At 54.5% G+C, this 12506-nt stretch overlaps 1 protein-coding gene across 2 annotated transcripts in view; it reads right to left on the bottom strand.

Annotated features, from left to right (window-relative positions):
• Positions 1-5981, bottom strand: part of PAK6 (p21 (RAC1) activated kinase 6) — a 36063-nt gene extending 30082 nt beyond the window's left edge. Inside the window, exons 1-2 of one of the 2 annotated variants that reach the window (XM_047738911.1) lie at positions 5268-5981; positions 4407-4489 (exon numbers count right to left, since the gene is read on the bottom strand). The gene's annotated coding sequence lies outside the window, so the exon portion shown is untranslated. Of the gene's footprint in view, positions 1-4406; positions 4490-4629; positions 4850-5267 lie in introns of those variants that run through there. The other variant, XM_047738912.1, reaches the window with a different exon arrangement.
• Positions 5982-12506: the final 6525 nt, after the last annotated feature.

Raw genomic sequence — 12506 nt, 5'->3', positions numbered from 1 at the left:
CAGCTTTTTTCCTGCCCCTGCTTTGGGGGGCCCCTTGGATGCCGCTGCTGACAGGAAGGCAGCCTGGGTAGTAAGGGGGTGTAGGACTGGGAGGTGGGGATCCCCAAGACCTGAAACCAAGGCTCTGCCTCCAGCTAGCTGTGTGATCTCTTGGACCCAATTTCCTTCTCTGGGCCTCTGCTTCCCTTTATAAAATTATGGGGCTTGATTAAACATGCTTAGGGAATCCTTTTGGCTTGAAGGTGCTGTGACCCTCCAAGGCGGTGAGCTACTTTCGAGGGCAGTCCTTTCCTCCTCGGCACCCCACCTCACTGACCCCAGACTGGGCTCTGGCTGCCGGTGAGGCCATGGAATAAATGGTCCCCTGCTCCCGCTCCCCTCTGTGCCTTCCTGTGCAATTCCTCATTTGAAGCTAGAAGAAAGAAAATGGAGGCTGGAGGCTCCAGGCCAGAAAGCTGAAGCAGAGAACCAGTCCTCCCAGTTTTAACCCTGCAGCTGCTCCTACAGCCTTCAGGAGCTGGGGCAGGCCGGCAGGCAGCAGGCAGCAGGCAGCACCTTAACTTACCTTGAGTAAAGGTGACAGGCTGGTTGCTATTTGCCCCGGGGGCGAGGGGTGGAGCGGGCTGGGCTGGTCCCTGGGCGCTGGGATGGAAGACCAGAACAACTCACTAGCTGACCTGAGGTTTCCGGACCTGCTTCCCTGAGCACCTGGAGGTCTCTCTCTCCACGTCCTAATCAGCCTGACTGTGCAAGAGAACCCAGATCTGCCTCCACCTGCTTAGCCAGCAGCCCCCAGGGGCTGGAGTGCTCTGAGACTTGGGCAAATCAGAGCCAAGCAGAAAGACGCCAGCATTTGCTGACTGAGGCAGCACTTCAAGGAGGGAAGGTTGCCACAGAAAACCCACAGGTGGGGATGCCTGGGTGGCTCAGTTGGTTAAGCGCCTGCCTTTCACTCAAGTCATGATCCCAGGGTCCTGGGATCGAGTCCTGCCCGCATTGGGCTCCGCACTCAGCGAGGAGTCTGCTTCTCCCTCTCACAGCGGGGAGTCTGCTCGCCCTCTCACTCTCCCTCTGCACTCTCTCTCTCTTTCGAATAAATAAAATCTTAAAAAAAAAAGCAAACAACCCACAGGTGTGCAAAAAAACTGTCACTGTCTTCCTTCTATGAAGACCTGGTTCTCTGCCCTGGCTGATGTGTTACAATGAGGTTTTATAGAAAATGCCAGCATGGGTATCCCTTTGCTGGGGCTGATGTGGCCCCATGCAGTTACAGGGGAACCAGAACCCATTTTTTGCATGCTAATTGCTCCCCCTGCATACGAAAGTATGTCATGTTCTGGTTCGTACTTTGTTCTTGTTCTTTCAGGTGAAGAGAATCTGGGATTACCTTTCCCAAAGAACAGATAACTTTGGCAAAAAAAAGCATAAAGTCTCTTGAGTCTGAACCTTATGGTTCCTGGGCATTTCAAAGTCACCTGCTGGAGTGATTGAGAAGCCCCCTGTGGTCTTCGGTCTGGCCCCTGCATGCAGCCACTCCAGGTTTGTGCTTCAGATGGGGCTCATGAGTACATAGTTCCTCAATGAATCAGGGCCACCCTGTGATAAAATTCCAGACTCAAAGAGGGGATCAGGCCTCTTGATTCCTTCCTTGTCTCTGGCCTGTTCTAAGTCCTTAAGACCTGAAACTAGACCCCCGCTGGAGAAGGCAACTCTCAACAGACTCAAGTCATTCCTTAGAGAAACTCAGCGGCAGGCGACTTGCTCTCCAGGAAAAACTGGAGCCGGTGCTGCGTCGCTTCCCCGCCTTCTCCCTCTTCTTACATTTGTCGGTCTCCCTGAGCCCGCATCCTCTGCCCACTGCTGTTCACAACGCTTCTTTCTCTGCTTTCCATTCCCAACGAATCTGTTTTTGTCCATCTTTGCTAAGTTCTGTGTTAAGATCCATCTCCCAGTGGTGGTCTAAATTTATAAATTCGCTAGACTGGATGGGTCACGGAGGACAGCTTCAGCCAGGAGTCTGGGGCTCAGGGTGGGCAAAAGACCACCACCACCCCGTGGCTGGTTGATCAACGCTCGGTAGCTCAGCGGGTTTCTGGTGGGCTTGGCTCCAGGTTCAGGTTCCCTTTCCACTCCTCTGTTAAGAGCTGTTAGCTCCCCAGGGGAAGGGCTGGGTCCTTCATGTATCAGCACTTTCCCCCACCACCTGTCCCCGCCACCTGGGTGTTGTATGAGTCAGGCAAGCCCTGTTCCCTCCCTGCACGCCGGGGAGCCAGGACCAGGTGCCAACTGCCATCTCCATGTGCTGCCTTGACCCTGCGTCTTGCCAAGAACAGACAAGTCAAGTTCCCCTTTATCTCACATCTCCTGCTGTCTCACCATAGCCCTGTGGGGCCCTCAAGCAGAGCTCAGAAGGGGACAGCTGCTTCCAGTCAGGGTGCTCCCCCGGGGCAACAGGGCCAACTCGGCTTCAGGAAGCGGAGAGTTCTTTCTGCCTTCCAAAGCAGCTCCTCCTTCCATGCTCCATTCTAACCTGTAGGCTATGCCTGTTTATAAGGTTTGCTAGCAACCTTCCTACTGCCTAAGGCAGTCCTGAATCCTGGGCCTTCCCCCTGATGGTATGGAGGGTCTCCTACAGGAAGGGCCCTGCTCAGGCCACCGGACAGTGCACCCAGGATGCTGTGTGTTAGAAGCATCTCTGGGGGCGCCTGGGTGGCTCAGTTGGTTAACCGTCTGCCTTCGGGACAGCGTCTGCCTCCTGCTCAGCGGGAGTCTGCTTCTGGTTCTCTCTCTCCCTCTGTCCTTCCCCCTCCTCGTGCTCTCTCGCTCTCTCACTCTCTCTCAAATAAATAAAATCTCAAAAAAAAAAAAAAATACAGAAGCAGCATCTGGGGGACTGTTTGGGTAAGGGGCACAGTCTCTCAGTGTCTCTACCTCTTTCCTGCCCAGGCTGCCTCCCACAGAGGTGAGCAGGTGTAAGAAAGCCAGCCATCCAGAGCCCTCCCTGAGCCCTCTTAAAAATCCAGGCAACCTTTTCTCCTCCTGCCCCTCCTGCCCCCCACCCACCGTGCCCTGGCCTCTATCTTCTGCTTTTTCCTCGCCCAGGCAGCTGGTCTGCTCTGTGTCTGCCCTCCATAGCCTCTGCCACTTGGCCCCTAGCTGGTGACCAGCGGCTGCTCAACTCTGCATATGTGCCCGAGGCTTGGCGTCACCTTTTGCAAGGAGGCAAATACCCCCACAACTGGGTCATTTTCCTCATACTGGAGCCAGGTGTGGGGATCAATTGCACAGGAGACACTTAGGATTCTATCTGCACTGCAGTCCCATGTGCTCCTCTAGGACCGAGGGCATTCCTGGTCATCCTTGGGAATTGTGCTGAGTGGGCTTTGCTGTGTCTAGAGCCCCCAGACCTGCCTGCACTTTCCCTGTGCCTGGGACATCCCAGAGAGCTCAGCTCACAAGCAATCAGTCTGTCTTTGGGTGACTAGAAGGTCTGCGCAGTCCCCACACTCCCACCTTGTGCCCATTCTCAGGTGTGCAATGCAAAGCTCTTCACCCCAGTCTTGGTGTTTCCAGAAGCCTTGTTCCTGGTGCCAAACTTAGGAGTGGCAAACCTAAGCTGCAGAGGAGACCCCTTGCTTGGCCCAAAGGCCTTATTCCTAACTCCTTGAGCTTCTGTGGAGCTGAGTCCATCCTGGAGCCCTGTTCCCACCAGAACCAGCTTAGGGAAAGACCCTCAAGCAAGACCCTCCAACCTTGCTGTGGGACACCAGGGAAAGAACAAACTGTGTACACTGGATTTGTCTGGCTTCTCGGTGAGGTCCCAGCACTTTAAACCCCAAATTCAGTGGGTTTGACCCCGTGGAGCCAACCAGGTCATTAACCCTGCAGCAGAGCTGGGGAGCCTGAGGCCTGTGAGAAGGGCTGGTGCTCAGCCAGGCAGCCCCCCTTGAACCTGACCTGATGCCAAGTTTCAGAGTCAGAACCTCTGCCAGGTCAAACTCTGCATCAGGGCGTGACTGGGAGCTGGGTCCCAGCAATGCTCCATAAATATTTGTGGGATGACTAGTTGAGTGGAGTATCTCAGAGGTGGTGGGGTGAGAAGGGTCTCCCTGAGGGGCATCCCGGAGGCCCCACACCAGCTCTGACGGGCAGGAGGGGGAGGTAAAGGCAGGAATAGCAGAAACAAGCCTTTCTTCCTCCACCCGGGAAGCCAGACGCCAGCTTACAAGGGGCTGTTTCCAAATGAACCAGGAAAGGCGGCACCAGGTTGGGTGGGGTGTGGGGGCTCCTTGTCCTAGAAACCCTCAACCTCTGGCCCTGTCCTGGGTGGTGGGCAGCCTGGACGCTTGGGTCCCCCCCAGCCCTGCCTGTGGAGCCTGAACACACCGCGGCCGCAGGAACCTTACCGTGGCCACTGCTGGGGGGCTGCCGGGCCTCGAGCTCCTCACTGCAGGCTGGTGCTTGTCTCTAGCCCAGGAAGAGGCACTCCCTTCAGGCAGGAGAGGAGAAAAAGGAAAAGAAGGAAACCTTGGTGCTTTGCTCGCCGAGCCGCTTCTCCTGAAGGCTCCTGGTTGGTGTCGTCCTGCCTCTGCGGGCACACAGCCTTCCTCCCCCTGATGGCTTACTCACCGGTGTGCCCGTGAGGCTGCCAGCTCCACGGGGGCGGCCTTGGTGGGGGGGATGCGGCGGGAGGTGGCCCACGCCCCTCTGCCTGACACACTGGAGCATGCCCTGTGGGGACCAGGGGACTCCAGGGGCCAAGCGGTGTCCCCCAGCTGGGTCCTGAGTGTGGGGAAGCCATGTCCCGCCCGCCCCTGTGCAGGGAATGTGTCCCTGTGGGCTGGCCAGAGGACACACTTAGGTGCTGGCTGGCACTACACGGGTGAATGACGGAATTCCTTGGGAGGAGGCTGTCAAAAGAGGGGGCGGCCAAGGCTTCGTCTGGCCCCCTGGCAGGTTGGCTTCCATCCTTGGGCTGCCCCTCTGGACCATTTCCTACTTGGAAATCCTCCCGGGTCTCTGTCCTGGGGGCTCAGAGAGGGCCTGGGCCTGTCTGAGCTGGAGCTTCATCCTGTTTAGGCTGCCTCGTCGTCCTTTTCCACAGCAGCCACATCAGGGCCTGGGTGGGCCCAGCATCAGTTAGGACAAAGTGTTCCCAAGCCCCCCACCGTCCCCAGCCCTCTGTCCTCAGCCGAGGGTGTGTGTGTGGGGGGGGCATGCACAGTCTCACACACACATGGGGCCACACCCAGCACAGAGCCACCTACCTGCCCAGGCCAGCCTAAGCCAATCCAGCCTTGCTCTTCAAATGCCACTCTGACCCTACAAGCCACTCGTGTACAGCGGTGTCCTGTGGGAGGTGAGTTCAAAGCCAGCCCGGGAGGACTCCAGTTAGCACGGACCAGTCTCCCCTTCTCTCCTGACACCTCCAGAGGACACGGCAGCCCGATCACCATATCTGCTATTGCACTTGGCCGGCCAGCATCTCTCTCCCGGAACCTCGGCCCCCCACAGCATCTTCCATATCCTTACAGGGTGGCAGCAGATTGCTGATAGGTCCCATCTTCCTCGGAGCCCAAAGGAGAGAGGAGAACTAGAAGGGGTGGGACCCAGGTGCAGCTCCGAGTTTTCAGCTCCCAGAACAATCAGACGCAAAAGGGAAGGAAGAAATCCCAGGCCAGCAGGTGACTCAGTGCCGGTGGGCCGGCTTAGTCACCTGGATGGCTGCTCCCAGCTCCTGACACATCAGGCCGGTGCCCTCCCCCAGCTGCTATCGACAGCAGGGCTGTCAAAGGGAGCGTGGCCTTGGCCCGAGAGAGCCAGCTGGCCGGGGGCTGCCTGGCAGACTGTACTGGGAGCGGGAGCGAGCTCCGGCCTCCTTTCCAGCCGCAGCGTGCCCCTCCTCCCCCACGCACCCAGGCTCACTTTGGGATTTCTCCATTAAATCCTCAGGCAACGACCTGCTCGTTTGGGGCGCTGAGCCGCTCCAACGTTGCTTGGCAATTTTGATATCGTCGGGGGTTGCTATGGGGAGGAGGGTGATGTCATTGACACAAAAAACCCACTGAATTTACAAATCAGCTGGGGCTGCAGCTATTTATAAAAACACGTTTTTCCCTGCCTTCCTTTACTGAGGGGGAGGGAAAGGAAGGGCTGCCTGCCAGGCTCAGTGGAAGCCTTCCCCAGCCTGAAGAAGCCAGACCCCCCCCCCACCTCTCTGCAACCCCCATGCTCTCCCCCACACCACAGAACTGGCTGGCCCCGGCCACAGCTGGGCTGAATGCCCCTTTCAGGGTCTCAGCTGGTGTCGGCATGAAGGGCACAGGGAGCACGGCACATGGTGGGTGCTGGGCAGCAATGCCAGCTTCCTGGGTGGGCAGGGGCCAGAAGCCAGCCACTCAGCCGGACTGTTTATAGCCAGGGGGATGTGCGGGTCGGCAGCTTGAGCCCCTCTGGGTGCCTGCAGGCCAGCTCCCCTGAATACACCAGGGGGAGCCTGGCCTTCCAAAACGCACTCCTGGTTTCTGAGCCTTGCTGTATCCTTCCCTAGCTCCTTTTCTCCTCCCAGTGTCCAACGGGGGGGGGGCCCTGAGTCCCCCAGTCTTGGCCCCCTGCTCCTTTCTCACCACACTCGCTGAAACACCATCTTGTCTGTGGTGTTGACTGCCAACCTGGGCAGGCTCTCCCAAAATTCGTGTCTGGCTCCCCCACTGCAGACCCCAGCCCTGATGAGCCAGGGGCCTAGCTGCCAGGGCCCGCTGTGGCTGACGGCTGGTGGAGACTGCTGTTCCCCTTGCCCATCCTTCCCAGCCCTAGGCCCTTACATCCAAGGTGGCACTAGGTTGCTCACATTATTTTTGAGAACACTTTTTTTTTTTAAAGATTTTATTTATTTATTTGACAGAGAGAAATCACAAGCAGGTAGAGAGGCAGGCAGAGAGAGAGGAGGAAGCAGGCTCCCTGCAGAGCAGAAAGCCCAATGCGGGGCTTGAACCCAGGACTTGGGATCATGACCTGAGCCGAAGGCAGCGGCTTAACCCACTGAGCCACCCAGGCGCCCCGAGAACACTTTCATAAATCTCCCAGAGTGAAGCAATGTGGTATCTGGTTAAAAACCCAGATTCTGAGTTTCCACAGTCCTGAGTTCACATCCCAGCTGTTGGTCATCAGCTGAGTGACCTTTGGTCTGTGATTTAACCAGCTGGACTCAATTTCCCCATCCACAAAATGGGGATGCTTTCACCTGCCTCCTAGGGCTGTGGGAATTAAATGAACAAAGCTCCTGGCATAGGGACTGCTCATCCTGAAAGCTCAATAAACATTAATCTGTCTCTACTTTCATGACTGTGTTTTTTGTCGCTCATCCTTAGCCACCCACCAAAGGGTGGCAGGTTCACCTTCTAAAACCATGACCATCCCCTCGTGAGCTAAGGTCACAAGCTGCACACACAGACACTTCAACTGAACTGCACAATACTGGACCTCATGGCATTAAGCACAAAAATTTCGTTAAGTCAGGTCCCCCAACTCCCAGCCACAGAACCCACTCCAGCTCCATCTGAGCAGGAAAGGAGTTTTTTGGTGACTGTCAGGTAATGGAGTCCTAGTCCTGCTGAGAAGCCTGGAGAATGAAGTCCAGGGCAGAAGCCAGTGCTCCCGGCATCAGGATTGGCCGCACCTGGTGCCCTACCACGTGTATCACCGAAGGCATCCCAGCATCTACTCCAAGAGCAAGGGGAGTGGCTGGCAGGCTCAGGTCATGTGTGTGTGTGTGTGGGGGGGGGGTCCCCTGGGCACAGTGCTCTTGTTCTCACACATGAGGTGGGGAAGAAAACTAGGGTGCTGTTATTGAAGGAAAGGGGAATGGGTGCCAGGGGCCAAAAACCAGCTGATGCTCCAAACAGCATCTTTGCTATTTTTTTTTAAGATTGTATTTATTTATTTGAGCAAGAGAGAGAGAGTGTGTGTGTGTACACGAGTGTGCCCAAGAGCAGAGGGAGCGGCAGAGGGAGAAGGAGAAGCAGACTCTCCACTGAGCAAGGAACCCGATGCAGAGCTTGATCCCGGGACCCTGAGATCATGACCTGAGCTGAAGGCAGCGACTTAACGGACTGAGCCACCCAGGCGCCTCTTTGCTTTTTTTTTTTTTTTTTTTCTATTTATTTTCAGTTCCTGAGCCTGATGATTGCTAATTGCTGATTCTTTTATTCTTCTTGTCTTCCTGAGCTTCTGGAAACGGATGGCCCCCACGCACAGAGACCTCCTCTGCTCCATCCTGTGGTGTGACTTCCTGATTGGGTGAGAATACCTGCCCACTGGGATCCATTTCTTTCACAGGTGGTGCAAGGGGCAGGGGGACCTGCCAGCCATTGGGAGACTCCCTGCCTAGCTGGACCGCCCATTGTAGGGACGGGTGGGCAGATGCCCAGATGTTTCTGGGCCAGTGGCTATGTCCTGTGCCCTCCTTTATCCCAGCCAAGTCACATCTCTGCTAGTTCCAGCAGGCTCTGAGCTCCCCAGGGCAGGAAAGCCAGCATGGGGCTTGGCACATAGTAAACGCTCCTGGAAACGTGGTGGAATGAATGAACATCTGAAGAGGTTCTGTGCTCTGGCCAGCCTTACTTAGAATACGGTGAATCATGGAACTGAAAGGGATTCTAGAATCACTAACCTCCTCCCCCCTTCACCCCCCTCCCCCCTCTACAAGTGTGAAAACTGCGGCCCTGAGAGATTAAGTGACTCAGCAAAGCCACAGAGGAAATGAGAGGCAGAGTCATGACTGGAACTCCGCTTTCCCTCCTCACAGGCCTGGATTGTTCCCTTGGCTGCCCACACAGACCTGCTCTGGCTCCAGCCCTGAGTGTGTGATGTCTCTGTAATTCAGTCAGAAGCAGCGTGTGCTGTCACTGGGGGACCTTTCTGCCTTTGAGTCTTGGCTCCCTGGGAGTGGCAGCCTTGAGAATCTGCCAAGACAGTGGTCTTACAATTTAACAGAAGTTTGTCACTTGATTTTTTTGTTCTTGAAAATGGAGATACAGCCTCAAAGGTAACCTGCCTCATTTTGGGTCAGTCAGGTTCAGCTGGAAGGATTGCTTATATCAGGAGTGTCCTGCTGCTGCACGGTTTAAAGAAATCACTGGAGATGTGCTCAGAAAGGCCGTGCAGCAGGGAAGTCCAAAAATTTTCATAAACGAATGCTTCCCAGGTTTTCCCAAAGGATAAAAATTTCCAGAAACAACATTGAGGGTCCTAGTCTGTGGTAAAAATTCCTCTCTCTAGACGAATTGTTCTAGACTTTTAGGTTCTTCTCCAGGCTTTCCCCTGCGCTGAGTGTATATAGGAAGCTTTCCGAAGACCTTCCTAATGGCTGTGTGGGCCTGTCTCCACCTGCCTACACTTGTCAACAGCTCTACTGCAGGGCCAGGAAGGGAGGGACAATTCTTGCCACCTTCATCCCCTACCGGGAAAGGAAGGGCTTGGATTAATGACCATGTGTTGCCACTGGAGCCCTGTGCGTCCTACATTCCAGGCCAGCCTCACATTAGAGGGGCCCCTAAGCCTCAGGCCTCCAGGAGAACCAGACCAGAGGGAGAGGCCCACCTTCAAGAGATTTTCCCAGATGGCTTTCTACATGGCAGGTAGGGTGTCTGGGAAGAAGAGGTTTCTGGGATACCTGCACACCCTCCAAGGTGTTGGTAGTGAAGGGTTAGGGTTAGATGGTCAATAAAGGTCCTCAGTGGGAAGGAATCTTAAGGGCCTTGTTCGATAGGGGTGCTGTGGGTCCCTTATGTGCCCTCTCTCTGGCCCTGCTCCTCTGTCCATCTTGTGAAGGGGGGAAAGGGAGCCCAGGGTCATGAGGTGCCCTGGGGGCTGGGCAAGGCGTGTGGAAGACAGATGGCAAGGGAATTTTCTCCACCATGCTCCGTGGAGTAGGGATGTCTGCGGGCTGCAGATTAGGCAATTTCTTCAGGAACTCTTCCTCAACAAAAGCAGATTGGAAAAGCCCAGGGGTAGTTACTGTTGCTGTGGGCTAACAGCCTTCCCATCTGGCCACTGACCCTCTGGCCTTGATCAGAAGGCCCAGTGCTGCCTAAAAGTGAAGAGGGAATGCTGAGGCCTCCTGGTAGCCCCGTCTGGGTCGCAGAACCTACCTGGATACCAATGGGCGTGGGAAGCTGGGAGGAGGCCAAGGGACCATAGTGCAGTTTTGGGAAGACTGGGATTATTCCCTGAGAAACTGGTTTAGTGTCCCCCATGCTTCCATCCCCATAGTGTGCCCCTGTTCTGGGTCAACTAGGGGGAGCAGGAAGAGAGGATGATGGGGCATGGCCAGTGGGGAAAGAGACCCAGAGGAGAGGCCGGTGGCAGCAGATGGCTGAGAGGGCAGAAGGTGGGCGCCATTTTGTATGGTCTTCCCTTCTTGCCATTATGCTCTATCACGATGCTATAGGGGATGTGAGGGAGAGGAGGACAGATCAGAATCTTAAAAGGATTAGGAATGACCCTGGCTGGGGACTCTGCTATTGCCCTGCAGGGGATCCCCCAAGAGAAACAGGCTGAGCCTTTCCTGGGAGCATGGCCCCTTCTGTCAGACTGGCTGGGACCTCACTTGAGATGGGAGTGGGTTGGGGTGGGAAGCTTTCTGTCAGAGTGAAAAAGGCACCCTCCCATTCTGGCCTTAGAAGTGAGTTGAGCTGGTCCCAGTGGTGGTGGTGGTGGTTTCAGGGGATCTGCCCTGAGGAGTTAACAACAATGTGAAGGCCGGCTCAGAAACTGGTCAGAGCTACAAACTAGAGTCCCAAGTATTGAATTCACAAGTGTTATCCTCTTTCCAGCTGAGGGCGTGATGGGCCTTCGCTGTCCCAGCCCCAGTCCACTAGGAGCAGAGCTTTCTTGACACATCTCAGCTTCTGCACGAGCAAGGGCTTTGTGATCATGTGGCAGCCCAGGCGGGACAAAACAGCAAAAGGACACGTATAGGAGAGGGTTCCCAAGGTCTCTATCATGTGGCTAAAATCTAATTTTCTTGGGCACAATGTATAGGCTATGCACTGGGCTAAACCCTTGCCATATAATAACTCAGTTAATCCTCACAACAATCTAATTTATCAATCTATTCAGTAAGTATCTACTGAGTAGCTGCTAGGGGCAAAGGTGCTAGGTGCTGAGCATAGCTCGGTGAACAAGTTGCTGTCCTCATAAAGTTTATAATCTAGGTAGGACCTATTATTCCATTCCAGAGATGAGAAAACTGAGGTCTCCTGAATTTAACTTACTTGCTCAGGTCACTAAGTGACAGGGCAGGGCATTGAACGCAGGCAGTCTGCTTCAGAGTCCAGGATGCTATTTGTTACCAAATGCTTCCTTCTTTTCTTCCCAACACCACTCATGTGGCAGACACGGTTGGTTGCCTCTTGGAATCCATCTCCCTTCTTACTTGCTGGAAGATTCCCAATTTATTTGGACTTGCACTTTCATACCTGTGTGCTTGGGGAAGGGCCCCTTCCCAGCCCCAGCCCCATGAGTGAATCTTGCCTAGTTTGAACCAACCTTCTTAATTCCCTTCCTTTTGCCAGGGATTAGTTAGGCCCCAGGGATCCCCAGGTGGGTGACAAAAGGAGAAGGTTGCTGGGAGGGTTTCTGGGCAAAGTTTTCTTGTGCTGTTCCAAGTGGTGGATCTGGGAACTGGGGTGCCAGCTGGGTTCCATAAGGTGACCAGCCTGAAGATGCTGAAGATGATGGAATGGAAATGGGCCCTCCACATTTGCTGAGCTCTGGGCTTGTTATGGGAGGTAACAGATCTTCTTACCCTTATGAAATTTTGCATTATTTTCCTGATTTTTGTAGTTGAAAACTACCTAATACCACCGAGCTCCAGTCCCTGCCATGCCATGACACCCCAACCTCATCTGGCCCTCACTTCCTGAGTGTCTTAAAACACTTCAGCTCTGCTCCTTTGACCTTTGGTTGCTTACCTTGGCAGGTCCTTTGACTTTCTTCTCGCTACATCTATTGGTTTTAACCTGTAATATCCTGTTTCTTTAAATCATAAACTCCCTGAAGAGAGTGAGCATTCTTATATTTCTTTCTGCCCTTCGTGGTGCCTGTCATTAATATGGAACTCCAATAGAGTTTAATAACTATTTCTTGGCTCATCTTCTTTGACACATTCCGAGAGATTATTTGCTGCCCTAGAGGGGTAAGTGAACACATCAGCAAAGAATATAACAGGCGTCAACAGGTTGTAGCTGGAGGCCTGAGTCAGTCACAATGTCAGGTGTCTCCATCTTGGTTTAGAGTCCACAGTGGATGATGCCACCTCCAGCCACCTCCTGTGCACTCAACTATGGGGGCTGCTGGGGAGACAGAGGAATCTGCTGCTTGCCATGAGCCAAGGAACCTTCGTGCTGAGCAACCACATCTTATTTTCAATTCTCACAACGGCCCTTTGGGGTAGGAGCCATTGACATTCGTTTCTAGATGGAATACCGGCTCAAGTAGCTGGT

Source organism: Lutra lutra, chromosome 7 (genome assembly GCF_902655055.1).
Source record: "Lutra lutra chromosome 7, mLutLut1.2, whole genome shotgun sequence".
NCBI classification, from domain to species: domain Eukaryota; kingdom Metazoa; phylum Chordata; class Mammalia; order Carnivora; family Mustelidae; genus Lutra; species Lutra lutra.
The sequence above is the reverse complement of the archived record's forward strand: the minus strand, read 5'-3'. Positions and strand labels throughout refer to the sequence as shown.